The 22,641-nt window shown below is 38.6% G+C and overlaps 1 protein-coding gene across 1 annotated transcript in view; it reads right to left on the reverse strand.

The window, feature by feature from the left end:
- The window catches only part of CHSY3 (chondroitin sulfate synthase 3), a 416,869-nt gene that overhangs the window by 11,354 nt on the left and 382,874 nt on the right, over positions 1 to 22,641 (reverse strand). The gene's annotated exons all lie outside the window — the stretch shown is intronic.

Consider the following 22,641-nt stretch of genomic DNA (forward strand, 5'->3'; position numbering starts at 1 on the left):
TATGTTGTTTTGTTGATGAGTGCCATTCTGACTGGTGTGAGGTGATATCTCATTGTGGTTTTAATTTGCATTTCTCTAGTGATTAGTGATGTTGAGCATTTTTTCATATGCCTATTGGCCATCTGTATGTCCTTTTTGGAGAAGGATTTATTCATTTCTTTCACCCATTTTTGGATTGGATTGTTTGTCTTCCTGGTGTTGAGTTTCACAAGTTCTTTATAAATTTTGGTTATTAACCCATTATCAGACGTATTGTCAAATATGTTCTCCCATTGTGTAGTTTGTCTTTTCATTCTGTTCTTATTGTCTTTAGCTGTGCAAAAGCTTTTTAGTTTGATATAGTCCCACTTGTTTATCCTGTCTTTTATTTCACTTGCCCGTGGAGATAAATCAGCAAATATATTGCTGCGAGAGATGTAGAGGAGCTTACTGCCTATGTTTTCTTCTACGATACTTATGGTTTCACGGCTTACATTTAAGTCTTTTATCCATTTTGAGTTTATTTTTGTAAATGGTGTAAGTTGGTGGTCTAGTTTCATTTTTTGCAGGTAGCTGTCCAATTTCCCCAACACCATTTACTTAAGAGGCTGTCTTTAATCCACTGTATGCCCTTACGTCCTTTGTCAAATATCAGTTGTCCACAGAGCTCTGGGTTTATTTCTGGGTTCTCTGTTCTGTTCCATTGACCGATGTGCCTGTTCTTATGCCAGTATCAGGCTGTTTTGAGTACAATGGCCTTTAGTATAACTTGATATCAGGAAGTGTGATACTTCCCACTTTATTCTTCCTTTTTAAGATTGCTGAGGCTATTCGTGTTCTTTTTTGGTTCCATATAAATTTTTGAAATATGTGATCTATATCTTTAAAGTATGTCATTGGTATTTTAATTGGTATTGCATTGAATTTATAAATTGTTTTGGGTAATATAGACATTTTAATGATGTTTATTCTTCCTAACCATGAGCATGGTATATGCTTCCACTTGTTTGTATCTTCCCTGATTTCTTTTATCAATGTTTTATAATTTTCCAAGTACAAGTCTTTAGTCTCCTTTGTTAAATTTTCTCATAGGTACTTTATTTTTTTGGTTGTAGTAGTGAAGGGGATTGTCTCCTGAATTTCTCTTTCTGACTGTTCATTGATGGTGTATAAAAATGCCTCCGATTTCTCAGTATTAATTTTATATCCTAACACTATGATGAATTCATTTATCAGGTCCAGTAGTTTTTTTCACTGAGACTTTAGGGTTCTCTATATACAATATCATATCATTTGCAAATAATGATACTTCTTCTTTTCCAACTTGAATGCCTTTTACTTCTTTTTCTTGTCTGATTGCTGTGGCTAGGACTTCCAGGACTATGTTAAATAAGAGTGGTGAAAAGGGGCACCCTGACCTTGTTCCTGATCTTAAAGGGATTGCTTTTAACTTTTGCCCATTAAGTATGATGTTGGCTGTGGGTTTGTCATAGATAGCCTTTACCATGTTGAGGTATGTTCCCTGTATTCCCACTTTGCTGACAGTTTTTATCATGAATGTGTGCTGGATTTTATCAAATGCTTTTTCTGCATCTATTGAAATTATCATGTGGTTTTTCTCCTTCCTTTGGTTTATGTGATGAATCACATTGATTGATTTGCAAATATTGTACCAGCCTTGCCTCCCCAGAATGAATCCCACTTGAACATGCTGCATGATTTTTTCTATATATTGTTGGATCCAGTTTGCTAATATTTTGTTGAGGATTTTAGCATCTATATTCATCAGGGATATTGGCCTATAATTTTCTTTCTTTGTGTTGTCTTTTCCTGGTTTTGGAATCAGAATTATGCTCGCCTCATAAAAGGAGCTTGGAAGTCTTCCATCCTCTTGACTTTTTTGAAATAGCTTGAGAAGGATAGGAGTTAGTTCTTCTTTGAATACTTGAAAGAATTCACTTGTGAAACTATCAGGTCAAGGACTTTTCTTTGTTGGAAGTTTTTTGATAACTGTTTTTATCTCATTTGGTGTAATCAGTCTGTTTAGGTTTTCTGATTCTTCTAGATTGATTTTTGGAAGATTGTATGTTTCAAGGAATTTGTCCATTTCATCTAGGTTGTCTAGTTTTTTGACATACAGTTCTTCATAGTATTTTCTTACAATATTTTGTATTTCTGTTGTGTCAGTCGTTATTTCTCCACTGTCATTTTTAATTTTATTTATTTTAGTCCCTCTTTTTCTTGGTGAGTCTAGTTAAAGGTTCATTGATCTTTTCTACCTTTTCAAAGAACCAGCTCCTAGTTTCATTGATCCTCTGTATTGTTTCTTTAGCCTCTATGTCATTTATTTCTGCTCTGATCTTTATTTCCTTCCTTCTACTACATATGGGCTTTACCTGCTGTTCTTTTTCTAGTTCTTTTAGAAGCACAGTTGTTTATTTGAGCTTTTTCTAGTTTCTTAAAGTGTGCCTGTAGTGCTATGAACTTCCCTCTCAGTACTGCTTTTGCTGTGTCCCATAAATTTTGAGTTGTTGTATGCTCATTATCATTTGTTTCTAGGAATTTTTTTATTTCTTCTTTGACCTCATTCTTAATCCATTCGTTATAAAACAACTTACTATTTAGTTTCCATGTGTTTGACAATTTTTGAGTTTTTTTGTTGTGGTTAATTTCTAGTTTCATGCCATTTTGATCAGAGAAAGTGCTTGATATGATTTCAACCTTCTTAAATTTGTTGAGACCACTGTTGTGCCCTAACATGTGGTCTATCCTAGAAAATGTACCATGAGCACTTGAAAAGAATGTATATTCTGCTGCTTTTGGTGAAAGGTTCTGAAGATATCTATTAAATCCAGTTGATCTAGTGTGTCCTATAAGTCTGTTGTTTCTTTGTTAATTTTCTTTCTTGAGGATCTATCTAGTGATGTTAGTGGGGTATTGAAATCCCCTACTATTATAGTATTGCTCTTGTTCTCGCCATTTATATCCATCAAAGTCTGCTTTTTATATTTAGGTGTTCCTATATTAGGTGCTTAGATATTTATAATAGTTATATCTTCCTGTTGGATTGTTCCCTTTCACATTATGTAGATGCCTTCATTATCTCTTTCTATATCCTTTATTTTAAAGTCCGTTTTGTCTGATATATGTATTGCTACCCAGTGTTTTTTTCATTTCCATTTGCATGAAATGTTTTTTTCCATCCTTTTACCTTCAGTCTATATGCATCTTTTGTTTTAAAGTGTGTCTTTTGTAGACAGCATACATACGGTTCCTGTTTTCTCATCCATGCTGCTACCCTATGTCTTTTGATTGGATCATTTAATCCATTTACATTTAAGGTTATTATTGATATGTAGTTTTTTTATTGCCATTTTATTCTTTAAAGCTGTATTCCTCTTTTGCTATATTCTTTTCCCACTTTGATCTGTTTATAACAGGTCCCTTAACATTTTCTGCAGCATTGGTTGGGTTTTAATGAATTCCTTGAGTTTTTTTTTTTTTTTTTTTTTTTTTGTGTGTGTGTGTGTGTGTGTCTGGGAAGCTTTTTATTTCTCCTTCAATTTTAAATGACAGCCTTGCGGGATAATGTAGTCTTGGTTGAAGGCTCTTGTTCTGCATTACTTTGAATATTTCATGCCATTCCCTTCAGGCCTCAAGTATTTCTGTTGAGAAGTCAGATGTCATCCTTATGTGGGCTCCTTTGAAGGTTATAGCCTTTTTTTCTCTAGCAGCTTTTAATATTTTCTCTTTATCACTTAGCTTTGGTATTTTAATTATTACTTTTCTTGGTGTAGGTTTCTTTGGGTTTCTCTTTAATGGAGTTCTCTGTGCTTCTTGAGCTTGTGAGAGTTTCTCCTGCATTACTTTAAGGACGTTTCCAGCTATGATATTATTGAACAAAGTCTCTATCCCTTTTTCTTTCTCTTCTTCTTCAGGAACCGCTATAATGCAGATGTTATTTCTCTTTATGTTGTCACAGAGCTCTCTAAGAGTTTCCTCAGACTCTTTACATCTCTTTCTTCTCTGCTTTCATGCCTTCATTCAACTTGTGCTCCAGCTCGTTGATTCAATCCTCAGCTCCATCCATCCTGTTTTTAATTCCTTCCATTGTGGTCTTCATTTCTGATATTGTATTTGTCATCTCCAACTGATTCTTTTTTAATATTTCAATATCCTTTTTTATATGTGCTATTTCTTTATTTAGGTGTTTGTAATGACCATCCACTGTTGTTCTAAGATTCCTAAGCATCCTTACAATCATTATTTTGAACTCTGCATCTGGAAGTTTGGTTATTTCCATATCACTCAGATTATTTCCTGGATGTTTCTCTTGTGGTTTCATTTGGATTGCACTTCTCTGTCTTCTCATTATGTCTCTGTGTTTGGGTGTTTTGTTTATAGAGTTGGTTGAGCTTGGTGTTGTCTGCCTCCAGTTTTCAATTGTATTATTTCTAGGTCTTTTTGGGTTGGCATCAGCTATTATTTGTAATCTACTTTTGGATTTGGGCCACTGTGAAGTCTTGATTTTTTTGTTTTCTTAACAGTTGATAGTCTTGTTTACTGATCTCAGCAGGGGGCTTATTTGAAACTGTATCCAGGAATGGGGTGGGTGTAACCTGAGACTCTGAAGGCCTCTTCTGCCAGTTTCTCTCTCTGCGGGCAGGGTGTTTTCTCAGCTTCAGTAGGGGAAGGTGTATCTCAGATCTCCATGGAGACCTGAGTTACTGCCACTCCTCCCCACTTCTTGTTTACAGGTTTGTCTTGCTGTGCTGATTGGAGGTGGAGAGATGTCTGGAGATCTCTGACCTGGAAGTGCTTTAGTCTTTTGTTTTGTGGAAGGATCAGCCCTGCCCCCAGCTATGGCCACCTGCAGCAGTGGATGAGTCAGCTTCTAAGGTTGTCCCCTGCATCCCTCTGCCCCTCACCATCTGTCTCTCTCTCTCCCCTTTTTGGAAGACAAGCTGGCCCTTTCAACACACCTCATTCCCTGGTCACCAGGCAAGTGGCTCTAAGCAGTGATTTCTGCTCTTTTACTTGGATTTAGAGCCCTTCTGGGCTCTCAGACTCACCCCCCCCCCCGCACTCTGTTCTTGTAAGCAGGGAAGATTCAGGCACTCACTACCAGGTTTGTTGTGTCTTCTTCTTTGCTCCTTGGTTTTTGAGAGCTGTTCTTGTAGTCCAGAGTTGGTTTTTCATGCTGATTGTTCCTAAATTAGTTTGTAATCCAGTTCGGTGGTGTGAGCTGGGAGTCTGCAAGTCTGCCTACTCTGCTGCCATCTTCAGGTCCGCAAGTCATTGAATCTTCTGTCATTGATTTTTAACAAATTTATTACAATGTACCTTGGAGTAGATCTGTTTGGGTTGACATAACTGGATGTTTTGTTTGCTTCTTGGATTTGAGGCTCTAATACTTCTGTAGACTTGGAAAATTCTCATCTCTTCTTCTGATAAACCAATTATTCTTATATTTCTCTTTCAGAAGGTGTCAGACAAGTCTTATAGAGTTCTTTCAATTTTTTTTAAATTCATGTCTCTTTCTTTTCTTCTCTCTGTAGCATCTTTAGTTGCCTGTCTTCAATGTCATTAATTCTTTCCACTATCAGGCTTGTTCTGTTAGCTATACCTGCTACCTTAGTTTTCAATTCATGTATTGAGTTTTTAATCTGTGTTTTTAAAGTTTCAATATCCTTGGTGTGATATGCATTTTGTTCATTAATTTGAACAAATTATTAATTAGTTTTCTGAGCTCATTAAGTTGACTACTGGTGTCTTCCTGCATCTTACTGTGTATTTTCAAAACTTTAATTTTGAATTCTTTATCATTTAACTCCAATTTTCCAATGTGATTGAGATTTTTTTCTGGTGATTTTTTATTTTCTTTCTGAACTATGTCTCTGTCTTGTGTAGCCATGTATTTAATTTATTCTTCCTTGGCCTGACCTGTGGTGGCGCAGTGGATAAAACGTCAACCTAGAAATGCTGAGGTCGCTGGTTCGAAACCCTGGGCTTGCCTGGTCAAGGCACATATGGGAGTTGATGCTTCCAGCTCCTCCCCCTTCTCTCTCTCTCTGTCTCTCTCTCTCTCTCTCTCTCTGTTCTCTCTAAAAATGAATAAATAAATAAATAATTTAAAAAAAAATAATTTATTCTTCCTTGATGGCATTCAATTTCTTTTTATTTCAAGTATTTGAGACTGGCATTTTTTAGAATCATAACTAAAAGAAAACAACTAAAAAATAAAATATTAAAATAAATACAATAAAAATAAGTATTTAGAACATTATGACAAGAAAATCAAACAAAAAAGATCAAGAGCTAACAAAATAATCAAAATAACACCCACAGAGAGAGACAAGATGGCGCTGGAGTAGGCAGATGTACCAACATCTACCTCCCAGAACCAAAGTGGATTAAAAACTAATTTTATGAACTATCATCTGGAAAAAACAACTTTGGTCTAAACAAAGAGGACTCTTCAATCAAGGAACGCTGAAGAAGCCACACAGAGACTGGTAGGAAAAGCAGAAACGGGGAAACACGGAGAGGGCTGCCCAGCTCCCCAGAGTGAACAGCAGCAGGGAGAGACTCGTGTGGCAGAAAGTGAGTTTAGCAGAGGGGGAAGGGTCCTGAGCCCCAGGAACAAAGCCCCAGCCTGCAGCCACAGAGCCCAGAAGAGGTGTAAGGACAGTATTTAGCTTGAAAAAAGTCAGGATACTATTTATGAGAAAGAGTCTGATTTCTCAGACCCAGAATCCTTCTTAAAGGGACCGCGCAGAACATCTCTCTCATAACCACCCACCCAGGGCTCCTGGGGACGGGGGGAAGAGAGGAGAGGACCAGAGTAACAGGAATAGAGTGTAATCTAGGAGGCATAGGGAGAAGCATTTTGGGAGATAGCCACCCTAACCCCTGGGACGAGTCACTCCCCAAAGCTGAAGTGAATATTTCCCCCGGAAACAGCAATACCAGCAAAGGGAAGCAGGAGAGCAGCCAAATAAGCTCCCTCACCGCATTCAGAGCAGAGTCGCATATAAGGAGGGAGCTTTTGGGTCTACAGTAGTGAGTCTTAGGGTCTGAGCTGCAACACCCCCACCCACGCGGCTGAGTGCGCGCCGGAGGGCGGGCAGCAGCAGGAGACAAAAGCGCGGTTCTGTTGGCAGGGGCAGAAACCAGCTGGCCACCACTCGGCTCAGGTATGAGCTCAATCTTGCCCGGATGGGGAGAAGGGGGCGTGCAAAAGCGATCAAGCTCAGCTGCTGGCAGCCTGTAATCCAGCCTGCGGGGAAAAGGGTGGGAACCCTGGAAAGGGTGGAGACCAGGCCCTGAGCAAGGGCAGAGGAGCACAGCCTTGCCCTGCCCGTGCAACCCAGGCTTGCAATTTGACTTAGTAGCCGGCTTCTCCCACGGGGGTGGAGCCAAATGCCCAGAAGAGGCGGAGTTCCGCTACTCAGCTGAGCTTGGGAACGCAGTCCTGCCCGGTGGTAGAGCCAAGGCTAGCAGTTGTTCCTTGAGTGGACTCCTCCTGCAAGGGCAGGGCAAAAGCCCGGAAACAGGTGGAGACCCGCAGCTGAGCAAAAGTGCTCGCCAGTGCCCTCAGGACCGAGCATAACATCACACACAGGGGCAGGGCAAAGGCAAAGGCCACCAATGCTGGTGCACCCGAGCACGTGATCACAGCCACTCCTGCGAAGAGAAAATGCGAAGGCAGAGAAATACAACACAAATAAACCAAGAGAAATCCCCAGAAAAGGACCTAAGTGAAACAGATATAACCAAATTACCAGATGCAGACTTTAAAATAATGATTGTTAGGATGCTCAAAGATATCAGAACAACCATAGATGGCCATTACAAAAACCTAAATAAAGAGATAACAAATATAAAAAAGGACATTGAAATAATAAAAAAGAATCAGTCAGAAATGACAAATACAATTCCTGAAATAAAGAATACAATGGAAGGAATTAAAAGCAGGATGAATGAAGCAGAGAATCAAATCAGTGAGTTAGAGGACACAATAAATAAAAGCACAGAAGCAGAGCAGAAAAAAGAAAAGAGACTCAAAAAGTCTGAGGAAACTCTAAGAGAGCTCTGTGACAACATGAAGAGAAATAACATCTGCATCATAGGGTTCCCTGAAGAAGAGAAAGAACAAGGGATAGAGACTTTGTTCAAACATATTATAGCAGAAAACTTCCCCCAATTAAGGCAGGAAAACATCACACATGTTCAGGAAGCACAGAGAACTCCATTAAGGAGAAACCCAAAGAAACCAACACCAAGACACATCATAATTAAAATACCAAAGCTAAATGATAAAGAGAAAATATTAAAAGCTGCTAGAGAAAAAAAGACTATCACCTACAAAGGAGCCCCCATAAGAAGGACTTCTGACTTCTCAACAGAAACACTTGAGGCCAGAAGGGAATGGCAAGAAATATTCAAAGTAATGCAGAACAAGAACCTACAACCAAGACTACTTTATCCAGCAAGGCTATCATTTAAAATTGAAGGAGAAATAAAAAGCTTTACACACACAAAAAAAAAACCTCAAGGAATTCACTGCAACTAAACCAAGGCTGCAAGAAATGCTAAGGGACCTGTTGTAAACAGATCAAAGGAAAAAAAGAATATAGCAAAAGAGGAATACAGTTTCAAAGAAAAAAAAATGGCAATAAACAATTATATATCAGTAATAACCTTAAATGTGAATGGATTAAATGATCCAATCAAGAAACATAGGGTAGCTCCGGGGATAAGAAAACAGGACCCATACATATGCTGTCTACAAGAGCCACACCTTACATCAAAAGATGAACTCAGAAAATACTATGAAGAACTGTACGCCAAAAAACTAGACAACCTAGATGAAACGGACAAATTCCTTGAATCATATAATCTTCCAAAAATCAATCTGGAAGAATAAAAAAACCTAAACAGACCAATTACAACAAATGAGATTCAAACAGCTATCAAAAAACTCCCAAAAAAGAAAAGTTCTGGGCCTGATGGTTTCACAAGTGAATTCTACCAAATATTCAAAGAACTAACTCTTATCCTTCTCAAGCTATTTCAAAAAAGTCAAGAGGAAGGAAGACTTCCAAACTCCTTTTATGAAGCGAGCATAATTCTGATTCCAAAACCAGGCAAAGACAACACAAAGACAGAAAATTATAGGCCAATATACCTGATGAACTTAGATGCAAAAATCCTCAACAAAATATTAGCAAACCGGATCCAGCAATATATAAAAAAAATCATACACCATGATCAAGTGGGATTTATTCTTGAGAGGCAAGGCTGGTAAAATATTCGCAAATCAATCAATGTGATTCATCACATAAACAAAAGGAAGGAGAAAAACCACATGATAATTTCAATAGATGCAGAAAATGCATTTGATAAAGTCCAGCACCCATTCATGATCAAAACTCTCAGCAAAGTGGGAATACAGGGAACATACTCAAGATGATAAAGGCGATCTATGACAAATCCACAGCCAACATCATACTCAATGGGCAAAAATTAAAAGCAATCACCTTAAGATCAGGAACAAGGCAGGGGTGCCCCCTTTCACCACTCTTATTCAACATAGTTCTGGAAGTCCTAGCCACAGCAATCAGACAAGAAAAAGAAATAAAAGGCATTTGAATTGGAAAAGAAGAAGTAAAACTATCATTATTTGCAGATGATATGATATTGTATATAGAAAACCCTAAAGTCTCAGTCAAAAAACTACTAGACCTGATAAATGAATTCGGCAAGGTGGCAGGATATAAAATCAATACTCAGAAATCAGAGGCATTTTTATACACTAATACTGAACTGTCAGAAAGAGAAATCAAGGAATCAATCCCCTTTACCATTGCAACCAAAAAAATAAAGTACCTAGGAATAAATCTAACCAAGGAGAGTAAAAACTTGTACTCAGAAAATTATAAAACATTGATAAAAGAAATCAGTGAAGATATGAATAAGTGGAGGCATATACCGTCCTCATGGTTAGGTAGAATAAACATCATTAAAATGTCTATATTACCCAAAGCAATTTATAAATTCAATGCAATACCGATTAAAATACCGATGACTTACTTCAAAGATTTAGAACACATATTCCAAAAATTTATATGGAACCAAAAGAGAACACGAATAGCCTCAGCAATCTTGAAAAGGAAGAATAAAGCGGGAGGTATCACACTTCAGGTTATATTATAAGGCCATTGTACTCAAAACAGCATGGTACTGGCATAAGAGCAGGCACATAGATCAATGGAACAGAACAGAGAACCCAGAAATAAACCCACAGTTCTATGGACAACTGATATTTGACAAAGGAGGTAAGGAAATACAATGGAGTAAAGACAGCCTCTTCAACAAATGGTGTTGGGAAAATTGGACAGCTACCTGAAAATGAAACTAGACCACCAACTTACACCACTCACAAAAATAAACTCAAAATGGATAAAAGAATTAAATGTAAGCCGTGAAACCATAAGCATCTTAGAAGAAAACATAGGCAGTAAGCTCTCTGACATCTGTCACAGCAATATATTTGCTGATTTGTCTCCACAGGCAAGTGAAATAAAAGACAGGATAAACAAATGGGACTTTATCAAACTAAAAAGCTTCTGCACAGCTAAAGACAATAAGAAAAGAATAAAAAGACAAACTACACAATGGGAGAATATATTTGACATTGTATCTGATAAGGGGTTAATAACCAAAATTTATAAAGAACTTGTAAAACTTAATACCAGGAAGACAAACAATCCAATCCAAAAATGGGCAAAAGAAATGAATAGACACTTCTCCAAAGAGGACACACAGATGGGCAATAGGTATATGAAAAAATGTTCAACGTCACTAATGATTAGAGAAATGCAAATTAAAACCACAATGAGATATCACCTCACAGCAGTCAGAATGGCGCTCATCAATAAAACAACACAGAATAAGTGCTGGCGAGGATGTGGAGAAAAGGGAACCCTCCTGCACTGCTGGTGGGAATGCAGACTGGTGCAGGCACTGTGGAAAACAGTATGGAGATTCCTCAAGAAATTAAAAATCGAACTGCCTTTTGACCCAGCTATCCCACTTTTAGGAATATACCCCAAGAACACCATAGCACTGTTTGAAAAGAAGAAATACACCCCCATGTTTGTGGCAGCATTGTTCACAATAGCAAAGATCTGGAAACAGCCCATGTGTCCATCAGAGGATGAGTAGATTAAAAAGCTTTGGTATATATATACTATGGAATACTACTGAGCCATAAGAAATGATGATATAGGATCTTTTACAACAACATGGATGGGCCTTGATAACATTATACTGAGCGAAAGAAGTAAATCAGAAAAAACTAAGAACTATATGATCCCATACATAGGTGGGACATAAAGATGAGGCTCAGAGACATGGACAACAGTATTGGGGGTACAGGGTGGGGGGAGGAGAGGGAGGGGGTTGAGGGAGGGGAGGGGCACAAAGAGCATGGCTGTTCAGCATTTGCCATATTCCCCCTTTAATCTATAGACAGACAGAAAATGTTTACTTATGGTGTTTCCACTATAGACTGCTGTCTTAGGGATAAATGCTGATGAACTATTTCAGCAGTTCCTCCTTCTTCAAAGACTTATATGTCAACATAGAGCTCCATGTTTCATAGGACATACTCAAGCTCACTCCATGCTCCCTGGAGCTTTAACACAAGGGAATGTCCTTTTTTTTTTTTTTTTTTGGTTGTATTATTTCTTTTCTTTATTTATTTTTTGTATTTTTCTGAGGATGGAAATGGGGAGGCAGTCAGACAGACTCCCACATGCACTTGACTGGAATCCACCTGTCATGCCTACCAGGGGGGAATGCTCTGCCCATCTGGGGTGTTGCTCTGTTACAACCAGAGCCATTCTAGCGACTGGGGCAGAGGCCATGGGGCTGTCCTTAGTGCCCGGGGTGGCTTTGCTCCAGTGGAGCCTTGGCTCTGGGAGGGGAAGTGAGAGACGGAGAGGAGGGAGAGGGGGAGGGGTGGAGAAGTAGATGGGTGCTTCTCCTGGGTGCTCTGGCCAGGAATCAAACCCAGGAATCCTGCACACCAGGGCAATGACTCCTACGGGTCTACCATATCATGCTTTTTATTTTAAAAAAAAATTTACATTTCTTTTGAAGGCTGATGAACAGGAGACACCAAATCTTTTTCGCCTGCAAACTATTACCTTCTTTATTAGATCCAGCTAATAACACTGTTTTGTCTTTTTCCAAATAGCTCCAGATATATGGAAAAGATTTATATAGGCGGATGGGGATCCTCAAACCCGTCAGCGAGATCTTCTGAGCATGGCTTTTAAGATACCTAGAGGCAGAAAAAGCCCAATAGAGATCAGGGGAACTACCAGCTTTTAGGATACACCCTTAAAGGCTCCAATGCCCCAAAGGGGTCTCATAGGATGACATCTGGGTCCTACTTCAATAGTGGAAAGGAAGGTCATTGAGCTAAAGCCTGCCAGGCTTACATGCTTCTGCTGTGAGGAAACAGGGACACTGGAAGGTAGGCTTCCCCCTTGCTCCTCTAAGGGAGGGTTCAGTCTCTTCCAGCCCTGCTCCAGCCACCTATGACCTAAGCTTGCCCAGAAAGCTGGAGTTTGCCACTGAAGGCTGAAGGTGCCCAGGGCCATCGGCCCCATCTATGACACTGTGGATGAGCCTAGGGTATTTCTTCCAAGAAGCAGGTAAACTGATCCCATTTGCACAAGGGCCACTTAAGTATGTTTTGCCTGAATAGTCAGGTTTTTTATTCTTCCCTCAAAGATCTCTGTTGTGGGTGTTGATAGTTCTATTTTCTGCTGCTTTGCTTAATATATAGTGTTTCCTTTATCCCTCCTACCTCAATGTCCCACTCATTTTTCAGGCTGGGACCTACTCCTAATTTAGAGTTCTCTTTCCTTCTTTTGCCAACTTGTATTATGAATTTACCTTTGCCACCCAGCTTAGTGTATCCCAAGGTTCTCTTTACCAGGCCACAGTTGCAGAGCTCCAGGGAAAAGCAACCTGGTCTCAACTCTCCAGGCAGAGGAGAACAGAAGCTCCATATCCACACATGCTGCAAATGGCTTTTTCCAGTCTACCTGAATCATTACCAGCTAGAAGCAGCAGTCATTGGGACTTGGACATGAGCTGCAAAATATAGAATGGTGACAACAATTCTAGTACCATGCGGACTTTTCCTGTGTGGACTTTTCCTGGACTCCTGCTTCCTGTGACAGCTCCTAACAGACTGAACTGTGGTTGGGTTGCATTTTTCAGGGATTTGGCATGGTGTTGGGGCCAATTTAGACTTGGTGAACAGGTTAAGGATAATACTCTTTTATGGATTCTTGCTGTATTGGCCAAGAGTTTGCTTAAAGGCTTTTAATCACTGTAAAAAAATAGAAGACTGGATAAAGAAGATGGGGCACATATACATCATGGTATACTATTCAGCTAGAAGAAACGATGACATCAGATCACTTACAGCAGAATGGTGGAACCTTGATAACATTGTGCGGAGTGAAATAAGCAAATCAGAAAAAAACAAGAACTGCAGGAGTCCATACATTGGTGGGACATAGAGGCGAGACTAGGAGACATGGACAGGAGTGTGGTGGTTATGGGGGGTGGGGAGGGGGAAGGGGAGAGAGGGGGAAGGGGAGGGGGAGGGGTACAGAGAAGACTGGATAGAGGGTGATGGAGGACGATCTCTCTTTAGGTGATGGGTATGCAGCAGAACTAAATGACAGGATAACCTGGAAATGTTTTCTTTGAATATATGTATCCTGATTTATTGATGTCAGCCCATTAAAATAAAAATTTATTTATAAAAAAATAACACCCACAGAAAATAAGAAAAGAATATAAAGATGAAGAAATATGAAATTCAAAAGAGTAAAAGAGATAAAAAGAATAAGAAAAAAAATAAGGATAAAAGGAAAAGGAAATAAACAGAAAAATTCATTTCAGTTTTGAGAGGTTTCTTCCAGTAGGTGTCATTGTATTACAACTTTTAGCTCTGTGACGTTTATGAACTGTCCTCTGCTGAGATGTGGCTCTCAGTGATGAAGGTGGGGCTGCAGTCATGTTGGTGGGTAGATTGTGTTCATAAGGCTTTGCAGCTTCAGCCTCGTGGCTACATCTTTAAGGTTTTAGGTTTCTGGCTTTACAGCTCTAGGAATTGTGATCTCAAGCTTCCGGGCATTTCTTCCATGTCTCAATAAACGCGAGGATTAAATGTAGAGCACCTTTGTTCTTCAGGGGAGAGAGTGGTTTTGGAGAAGTTGCTGTGTGGTTTTTCTCTGCCATTCTTGGTACTGTGAAGCGAGGGAGGCAAGATCTGGGAGGCTGTGGTGGCTGCACTTTAGCTTTCTCTGTCTCTGTGGAGTGTGGGCTGCAGGCAGACAATGGGAACACTGGCCATGACCCCATTCTCTGTCTACTTTGTTTATCTCTTCCTCTGCCTCTCTGTTTCATTGTTCCTCCAAGCAAAAGAAGACCTAGTTACTCTGAGTTCCCCTCTCTGTACCCCCTTGACAATATCCAAAGAGCTCTAGATTCCCTCCCCCCTATAGTATATCAGAAAAAAATTTGTCACTCCACACTTGTCTCCTCTCCTCTCTAAAGACAATTGTGAATGTGTTTTATTGTCTGCCTTACTTTTTACCCTGTCCCACCTTTAGTCCATTCAGTGTGCAAATCTTTCACGTGCACCTGAGAGCACAGCTGGGGCTTCTTTATTTCATTATAGTTGTTCAATTTGTTGAAATTTAAGGGGAGAGATCAGGAGTATCTCTCACATAACCATTACTCTGACATCATCGAGTAATTCTACTATTAGATATATATCCAATACAAATGCATACATGATATACCTAAACATATATAAGAATTTTCATAGTAGCATTATTCAAAATACCCCCAAACTGAAAGTAACTCAAATGTACATGAAGAGTAAAATGGATAAGTAAATAAATATAGTATATGCATTTAATAAAAAACAATACATCTGTGAAAAGAAATGAAACACTGCTACTCACAACAATGTGAGAAAATATCACAAATAAGTGAAAGAAGCCATGTACAAAAATATATGTGTTTGATTCTGTTTATATGATATTCAGAAAGAAAGGAAGTTAACCTATGCTGTTAACTATTAGAATAGTGATCAGAGATCAAGAAAGGGAGCTGGGAGCTCTAGAGTGCTGTCAATGTTGATCTAAATATATGCATTCAATTTGTGAACATTCATTAAACTGTTACTTAAGATGTGTTTCTTGCCAATTAATAAAATACTTATTTTAAAAGTATACATATACATGTATAAAGAATTTGGTATATATTTCTGATATGTATGTACACAAATATATGTGTGAATATATAGGTAAAGAGACAATGAGAACAAGAGAAAATAATATATCACAGAAGTTTTCTTAGAGAAAGTGACCTAAAAGAAATAACACCAAGACCATAGCAGATTTTTTTTGTTTTGTTTTTGTTTTTTTTTTTGTATTTTTCTGAAGTTGGAAATGGGGAGAGACAGTCAGACAGACTCCCGCATGCTCCCGACCGGGATGCACCCGGCACGCCCACCAGGGGCGAAGCTCTGCCCACCAGGGGGGATGCTCTGCCCCTCCAGGGCATCGCTCTGCTGCGACCAAAGCCACTCTAGCGCCTGGGGCAGAGGCCAAGGAGCCATCCCCAGCGCCCGGGCCATCTTTGCTCCAATGGAGCCTTGGCTGCGGGAGGGGAAGAGAGAGACAGAGAGGAAGGGGGGGTGGAGAAGCAAATGGGTGCTTCTCCTATGTGCCCTGGCTGGGAATTGAACCTGGGTCCCCTGCACGCCAGGCCGATGCTCTACCGCTGAACCAATCGGCAGGGCCGACCATAGCAGATTTTTTATCTCCAGTATTTCACCTGGTTGCTTTTCCACACTCAGATTTTTCAAATCTTTGAAGACTATAACAGTAGGTATTTTATTATTATGGAATGACATATGTGTATTTTTATTTAATAATTAGAATTAGGTACTGTTATTATATCATTATCACCAGAGAAGTAGGACACACCTTAAGAAATTTACTATTAAAATTTGAAAAAAATAATTGAGAGAAAATAATAGTTTTAATTTGAAAATTCACTATTTTGCTTAGAACCATTATAATATATTTACTGATCTTAAAGAATAAAAGATCATTAGGCATTTGCATTAAGGGCAATAAAACTCTTCATGTGGTTATGTAATATTACATAACTAAATCATAAAGAATAAAAAAGATTAAATATTTGTGAGTCTGTCTCTTCTACTTTCCTTCCCTAGAAGAAATGGATAAATTCTTAAAACTATACAATCTTCCTAGACTGAGTCACAAAGAATTGGAAAACCTAAATAGACCTATAAACAGGGAGAAAATAGAAATAATTGTCAAAAACCTCCCCAAAACAAAAGTCCAGGACCAGATGGCTACACTAGGGAATTCTACCAAACATTTAAAAAAGATTTGGTACCTATCTTTCTCAAAATCTTCCAAAAAATAGAAGAGGAAGCAATACTCCCCACACATGTTATACTGCCAACATAACCCCCATACCAAAACCTGGCAAGGAAAACACAGGAAAAAAAAAAACTATAGACCAATATCTCTAATGAATACAGATGCAAATGTGATCAAGTGGGATTCATTCCAGAAGCACAAGGATGGTTCAACATACATAAATTGATCGATGTGACACACTACATCAATAAAACAAAAGCAAAAACCATATGATCCTATTAATAAATGTAGCAAAATCATTTGATAAGATACAACATCCATTTGTTTAAAACACTCAATAACATTGGAATAGAAGGAAAGCACTTCAAAATAATAATGGCAAACTGTCATAAAAAACCGTAATAAATGGTAAAAATATGAAGGCTTTCCCTCTAAAATCAGAAACAAGACAGGGAGGCTCACTCTCTTCACTCTTATTCAACACAGTTCTAGAAGTTTTAACCAGAGCAATCAGGCAACAGATAGAAATGATAGGCATCCATATCAGGAAAGAAGTAAAGGTATTACTTTTTGCAGATGACATGATCCTGTATATAAAAATCCCAAAAAAGGTGACATTAGAGAAATGGCGGTGTGAGAGATTCTCCCAATCTCTCCCTTTGAAATTTCAACAAATTTAACTAAACATACAGAAGAAAAATAAAATACAAAAACCTTAGGAGCACCCAAAATTTACACACACCAGACAAAGATACAATTGGGTGAAAAAGTGGCTGAATATATGAGATGGAGGACGGGGCATTTTGCTTTCCACACTGATCTGAGGTAGGGCACCTTTTTTTGGAGTAGGGCAAAGAGGACAGACTATGGTAGTGGGATTGGAGCAGAGATAGGGCTGGCACCCAAAGGAAAGAACATGCCAGATCTTGCTGAGATTGTGGACACTGGACACTAGGGTGTTAGGATCCACCTAAAATTACCAGCACAAAGTGCCTGCATGGGTCAGTGCCAGCATCTTTGTGTATTCCCAGCAGTGCTAGTGGCCCCATCTAGCATCACCAGCACAGGGAGCGAGTGGGCGTAGGTGTGGGCCGAGGTGCTTTGCCTAAGATTAACAGTGCTGGGCACCTATGTGAGCACTAGCATTTTGGGGCACTACTGGCTCCACGATCCTCAACACGGGGCACCTGCGGGGGCACCAGCATCTTCGGGCATTATTGGCTCCACGACTCCAGTGCTGGGCATGCACATGGGCCAAGAACCTTGTCCTGAGAATGCCTAGGCTGGGCGCCTGAATGGTGGCTGCAACCATCTGTGTGCAGTCATGGGAGCTGGACACACACATGGACTGTTTTGGGTTATCAAGTAGAGCAAGTGGGAAAGGCCCATAGAGATGAAAACTGCTGCATGCTGAGGCATGCCAGATAAGCCCACTGGCCCACTGAATTTTGTCTCTGTGTACCAAAAAGGAACTTGGTCCTTGGTCTGTATCCTGCACTTCCTGCTCATGCTGGTTGCTCTGGTTCCCACTGCCTTCCCCAGAACTGTGCTTTGAGCAGTCGGGAGGGGGGATCTGGCTGTGCATAGATTCCCTTGCTGCAAGGACAGTAGCTGAGGTCATCCCCACAGGTATGTCTCCAGGCTGCTAGCTCTAGTGGGAGGGACATATGGAGAGGCACTTGGAAAACTGAGACTGTCATTACTAGAGCCAGATAATTGCAAAGCCCTAAAAAGCCCTGCTTGCCAATGGGACTGAGGCCCAGCCTACCTCTGCCCGAGAGCCGTACAGAGCCAAAACTTATAAAACAGCACCACCTGCCAAAAAAAAAAAAAAAAAAAAAAAAAGGAAGCCACCTCTCAAAACCAAGAAAAATTGAAATTTTTTAAATGGTTTTTGTAATTATTGTCATTTTTCTTCCTTTTTCATTTTTTATAATTTTCCTTTTGAACTACATTATCCCCAGTTGTTACATTTTTCATTCTTGTTTTCTGTGAGGGTTCATTTCAGAAACATTTACTTCTTTTTTTCTTTATTCTTTTTCTTTCTCTTTATTTTGTATTTTATTTTTTTGTCCTTTCTCTTTATTCTCCTTTCTCGTTATTCTCCCTTCTCATTTCTTCTCCTGTATTTTTTTTCCTTTTTCTCATTTCTTGGCTCTCATCTAATTGTCATTTATCATCAAATTATTATATTTCAGACTCATATTTTACTTTGTCGCATTTAACTTGTTTTTTTTGTATTTTTCTGAAGCTGGAAACGGGGAGAGACAGTCAGACAGACTCCTGCAAGCACCTGACTGGGATCCACCCAGCATGCCCACCAGGGGGCGACACTCTGCCCACCAGAGGGCTATACTCTGCCCCTCCGGGGCGTCGCTCCACTGCGACCAGAGCCACTCTTGCACCTGGGGCAGAGGCCAAGGAGCCATCCCCAGCACCCAGGCCATCTCTGCTCCAATGGAGCCTTGCTGTGGGAGGGGAAGAGAGAGACAGAGAGGAAGGAGAGGGGGAGGGGTGGAGAAGCAGATGGGCACTTCTCCTGTGTGCCCTGGCCGGGAATCGAACCTGGGAATTCTGCATGCCAGGCTGACGCTCCACTACTGAGCCAAACGGCCAGGGCCTAACTTGTTTTTTACTTTATTTTTTCTATTCTATCATCTGTCTTCAGTTCCTACTCCTTGTTCTCTATAGTTTTTGTTTAACTTATCATTATAGAATTTTAATTTTTCACTATTTTTCAACATTTATTTTATTTTCTTAATTATTTCTTATTAGTGTTATTAACAATACTACTCTCGAATGACATTAAGAAAAAAGAAATCAAATATCATGGATCCAAAACACAGAGACATAGCTCAGATATATGATAGAAAACCTCTAGAAAACAATTTCAATTATGTGGAAAACTTATAGTTAAATGACAAGGAATTAAAAACTGATGTTTTAAAAATACTCAGTGAAATACAAGGAAGCTCTAAAAGGCTATTTAGTGAGCTTAAAAAACAATTTAGTGAACAAAAAGAATACTTCATCAAGGAAATTGAAACCATAAAAAGGAACAAAACAGAGATGAAAAACATAATACATGAAGGAGAAGAGAAAGAAAGGAATGGAGAACATATTCAAACAAATAATCAATGAGAATTTTCAAAGCCTGTGGAATTAGAACTTTGAATCCATAAAGCAAACAGAACACTGAGTTACCATAACCCAAACAGGCCTACTCCAAAGCATATCATAATGAAACTATCACAAATAAATGACAAAGAAAATATCCTTAAGGCAGCCAGGGAAAAGAAGACAATAACATACAAAGGAAGGTCCATTAGGTTATCATCAGATTTCTCAGCTGAAACTCTGCAAGCCAGAAGAGAGTGAACCCCAATATTTAAAGTACTGAAAGAGAGAAACTTCCAGCCAAGAATTGTATATCCATCAGTTTTCCTTCAAATATAAAGGGGAAATAAAAGCATTCACAGATATAGAGAAGATGAGAGATTTTATCACCAGAAAACCCCCAATTCAGGAAATACAAAAGAGAATTATCCAACCAGATACAAGGAACAAAACAAAACAAAATCACAAGTAAAAGCTCCAAGAAGAACACAATAAGAACAAGAATCATCTGTGACAATAAAGGGGAGAAGACAGAAATGAGCAGTAACAAAGGAGGATGGAGTGCAAAGGATGAGATAATGGACTACAATAAATATGATATATATTCTTTTAACTACCTAATGGTAACCACCCCTGAAAATACCACTACTGAAATGCATGGCTTAAAAAAAAAGAAGAAACAGAGAAAAGAAGTATAAAATACAACCAAATAAAAAAAAATGACAGAAAACAAAAGAGAAGAATCAAACAAGAAATACAGCTATTAGAAAGCATTATATAAAATGCAATTGAAAACCACAAGTATCAATAATTACATTAAACATAAATGGACTGAATTCATCAATAAAAAGACAGAGAGTAGCAGAATGGATCAAAAAAGAAAATCCAACTGTATGCTGCCTTCAAGAAACATATCAAAGCTATACGTATAAAAACTGATTCATAGTGAAAAGATGGAAAAAAATTCTTCAAGCAACTAAGATCCAAAGAAAAGCAGGTGTATCTATACTTATATCTGACAATGCTAACTACAATACAACAAAAGTAATCAGAGACAAAGATGGTCATTTCATAATGATAAAAGATCATTGAATCAAGAAGATATAACAATTCTTAATATATATTCACCAAACCAAAGAGCACCAAAGTATTTAAGACATCTACTAACTGATCTAAAAATAAAAACTGAAAAAAATACAATCATACTTGGAGACCTCAATACAGCACTGATGGCTCTAGATCATTCATCCAAACAAAAAAATTAATAAATATCAGCCTTAAACAAAAACCTAGAACAACTGGATATAATAGACATCTACAGGACATTTCATCCCAAAACATCAGAGTATACATGTATCTCTAGTGTACATGGTACATTCTCAAGAATTGACCATATTTCACATTTCTATCATCTTTTGTTGCTTTCCTGTGACCGGTCAAAAGTGCACCATGACTTTACGGACACACTGTATATGGTCAAATCATCTTTGATAAAGGAGCAAAAAATACACAATAAAGAAAAGAAGGTTTCTTCAATAAATGGTGCTTGGAAAATTGGAAAGCCACATGCAAAAAAATAAAACTTGACTATGGTTTGTCTTCTTGTACAAAAATTATTTCTAAATGGATCAAAGACCTAAATATAAACTCTGAAATAATACATTTCACAGAAGAAAACACAGGTACAGTGGTACCTTGAGATACAAAGTTAATTCGTTCTGTAACCGAGCTCATAAGTCAGTCAACTCGTATATCAAACTGCCTATACTGGACCCATGTGCCAATGCACGAACTAGTGGCAGCTTCTCAAATCACAACTTGTATCTCGGAATTTTGCTCAAATCTCGAACAAAAATATAGACTGAGCTGCAGCTCATATCTTAGAAAATTCGTATGTTGGTCTGTTTGTATCTCAAGGTACCACTGCACTAAACTCATGTACCTTGGCCATAGAGAACATTTTATGAATTTGTCCCCAAAGGCAAGGGAAATAAAGGTAAAGATAAATAATTAGGACTACAACAAAACAAAAAACCAACTAAATGGGAGATGATATTTTGAACAACAGCTCAGATAAAGAGCTAATATTCAAAATATATAAAGAACTCACAAAACTCAACAACAAATAAGCAAACAATCCAATAAAAAAAAAACGGGAAGAGGACATGAACAGATACTTCTCCCAAGAAGTAATACAAATAGCCAATAGATACAAGAAAAGATGCTCATACTCACTAGCTATTAGAGAAATGCAAATCAAAACTACAAAGAGATACCACTTCACACCTGTTAGATTAGCTATTATCAACAAAACACATAATAACCAGCGTTGGAGAGGCTGTAGAGAAAAAGAAATCCTCATTCAGTGTTGGTGGGAATGTAACGTAGTACAACCATTATGGAAGAAAGTATCGTGGTTCCTTGAAAAATTAAGAATACAACTACCATATGACCCAGCAATCCCTGTACTCGGTATATACCCCCAAAACTCAAAAGCATTGGTATGTAAAGACACATGCAGCCCATGTTCATCGCAACATTGTTCACAGTGGCCAAGACATGGAAACAACCAAAAAGCCCTTCAGTAGAAGATTCGATAAAGAAAATGAGGTACATATATACTATGGAATACTACTCAGCCATAATAAATGATGGCATAGGATCATTTGCAACAACATGGATGGACCTTGATAATACTATACTGAGTGAAATAAGTAAATCAGAAAAAACTAAGAGTTGTATGATTCCATACATAGGTGGGACACAAAATTGAGACTCATATACATAGATAACAGTGCAGTGGTTACCAAGGGGAGGGTAAGAAAGGAGAAGAAAGAGGTGGAAGGAGAGGAGGAGAATATAGAAACCAAATGAAGATTCAAGGAGCACAGTTTGACTTTGGGAGATGGGTATACTACATAATCAAACATCAAAATAATCTGGAGACGTTTTCTCTAAATCTATGTGCTAGAGTTGACCAATGTCACCCTGTTAAAGTTGATTGTCTAAATAAAACAATTAAAAA

This window comes from Saccopteryx bilineata, chromosome 4, assembly GCF_036850765.1.
Source record: "Saccopteryx bilineata isolate mSacBil1 chromosome 4, mSacBil1_pri_phased_curated, whole genome shotgun sequence".
In the NCBI taxonomy this organism is placed as follows: Eukaryota; Metazoa; Chordata; class Mammalia; order Chiroptera; family Emballonuridae; genus Saccopteryx; species Saccopteryx bilineata.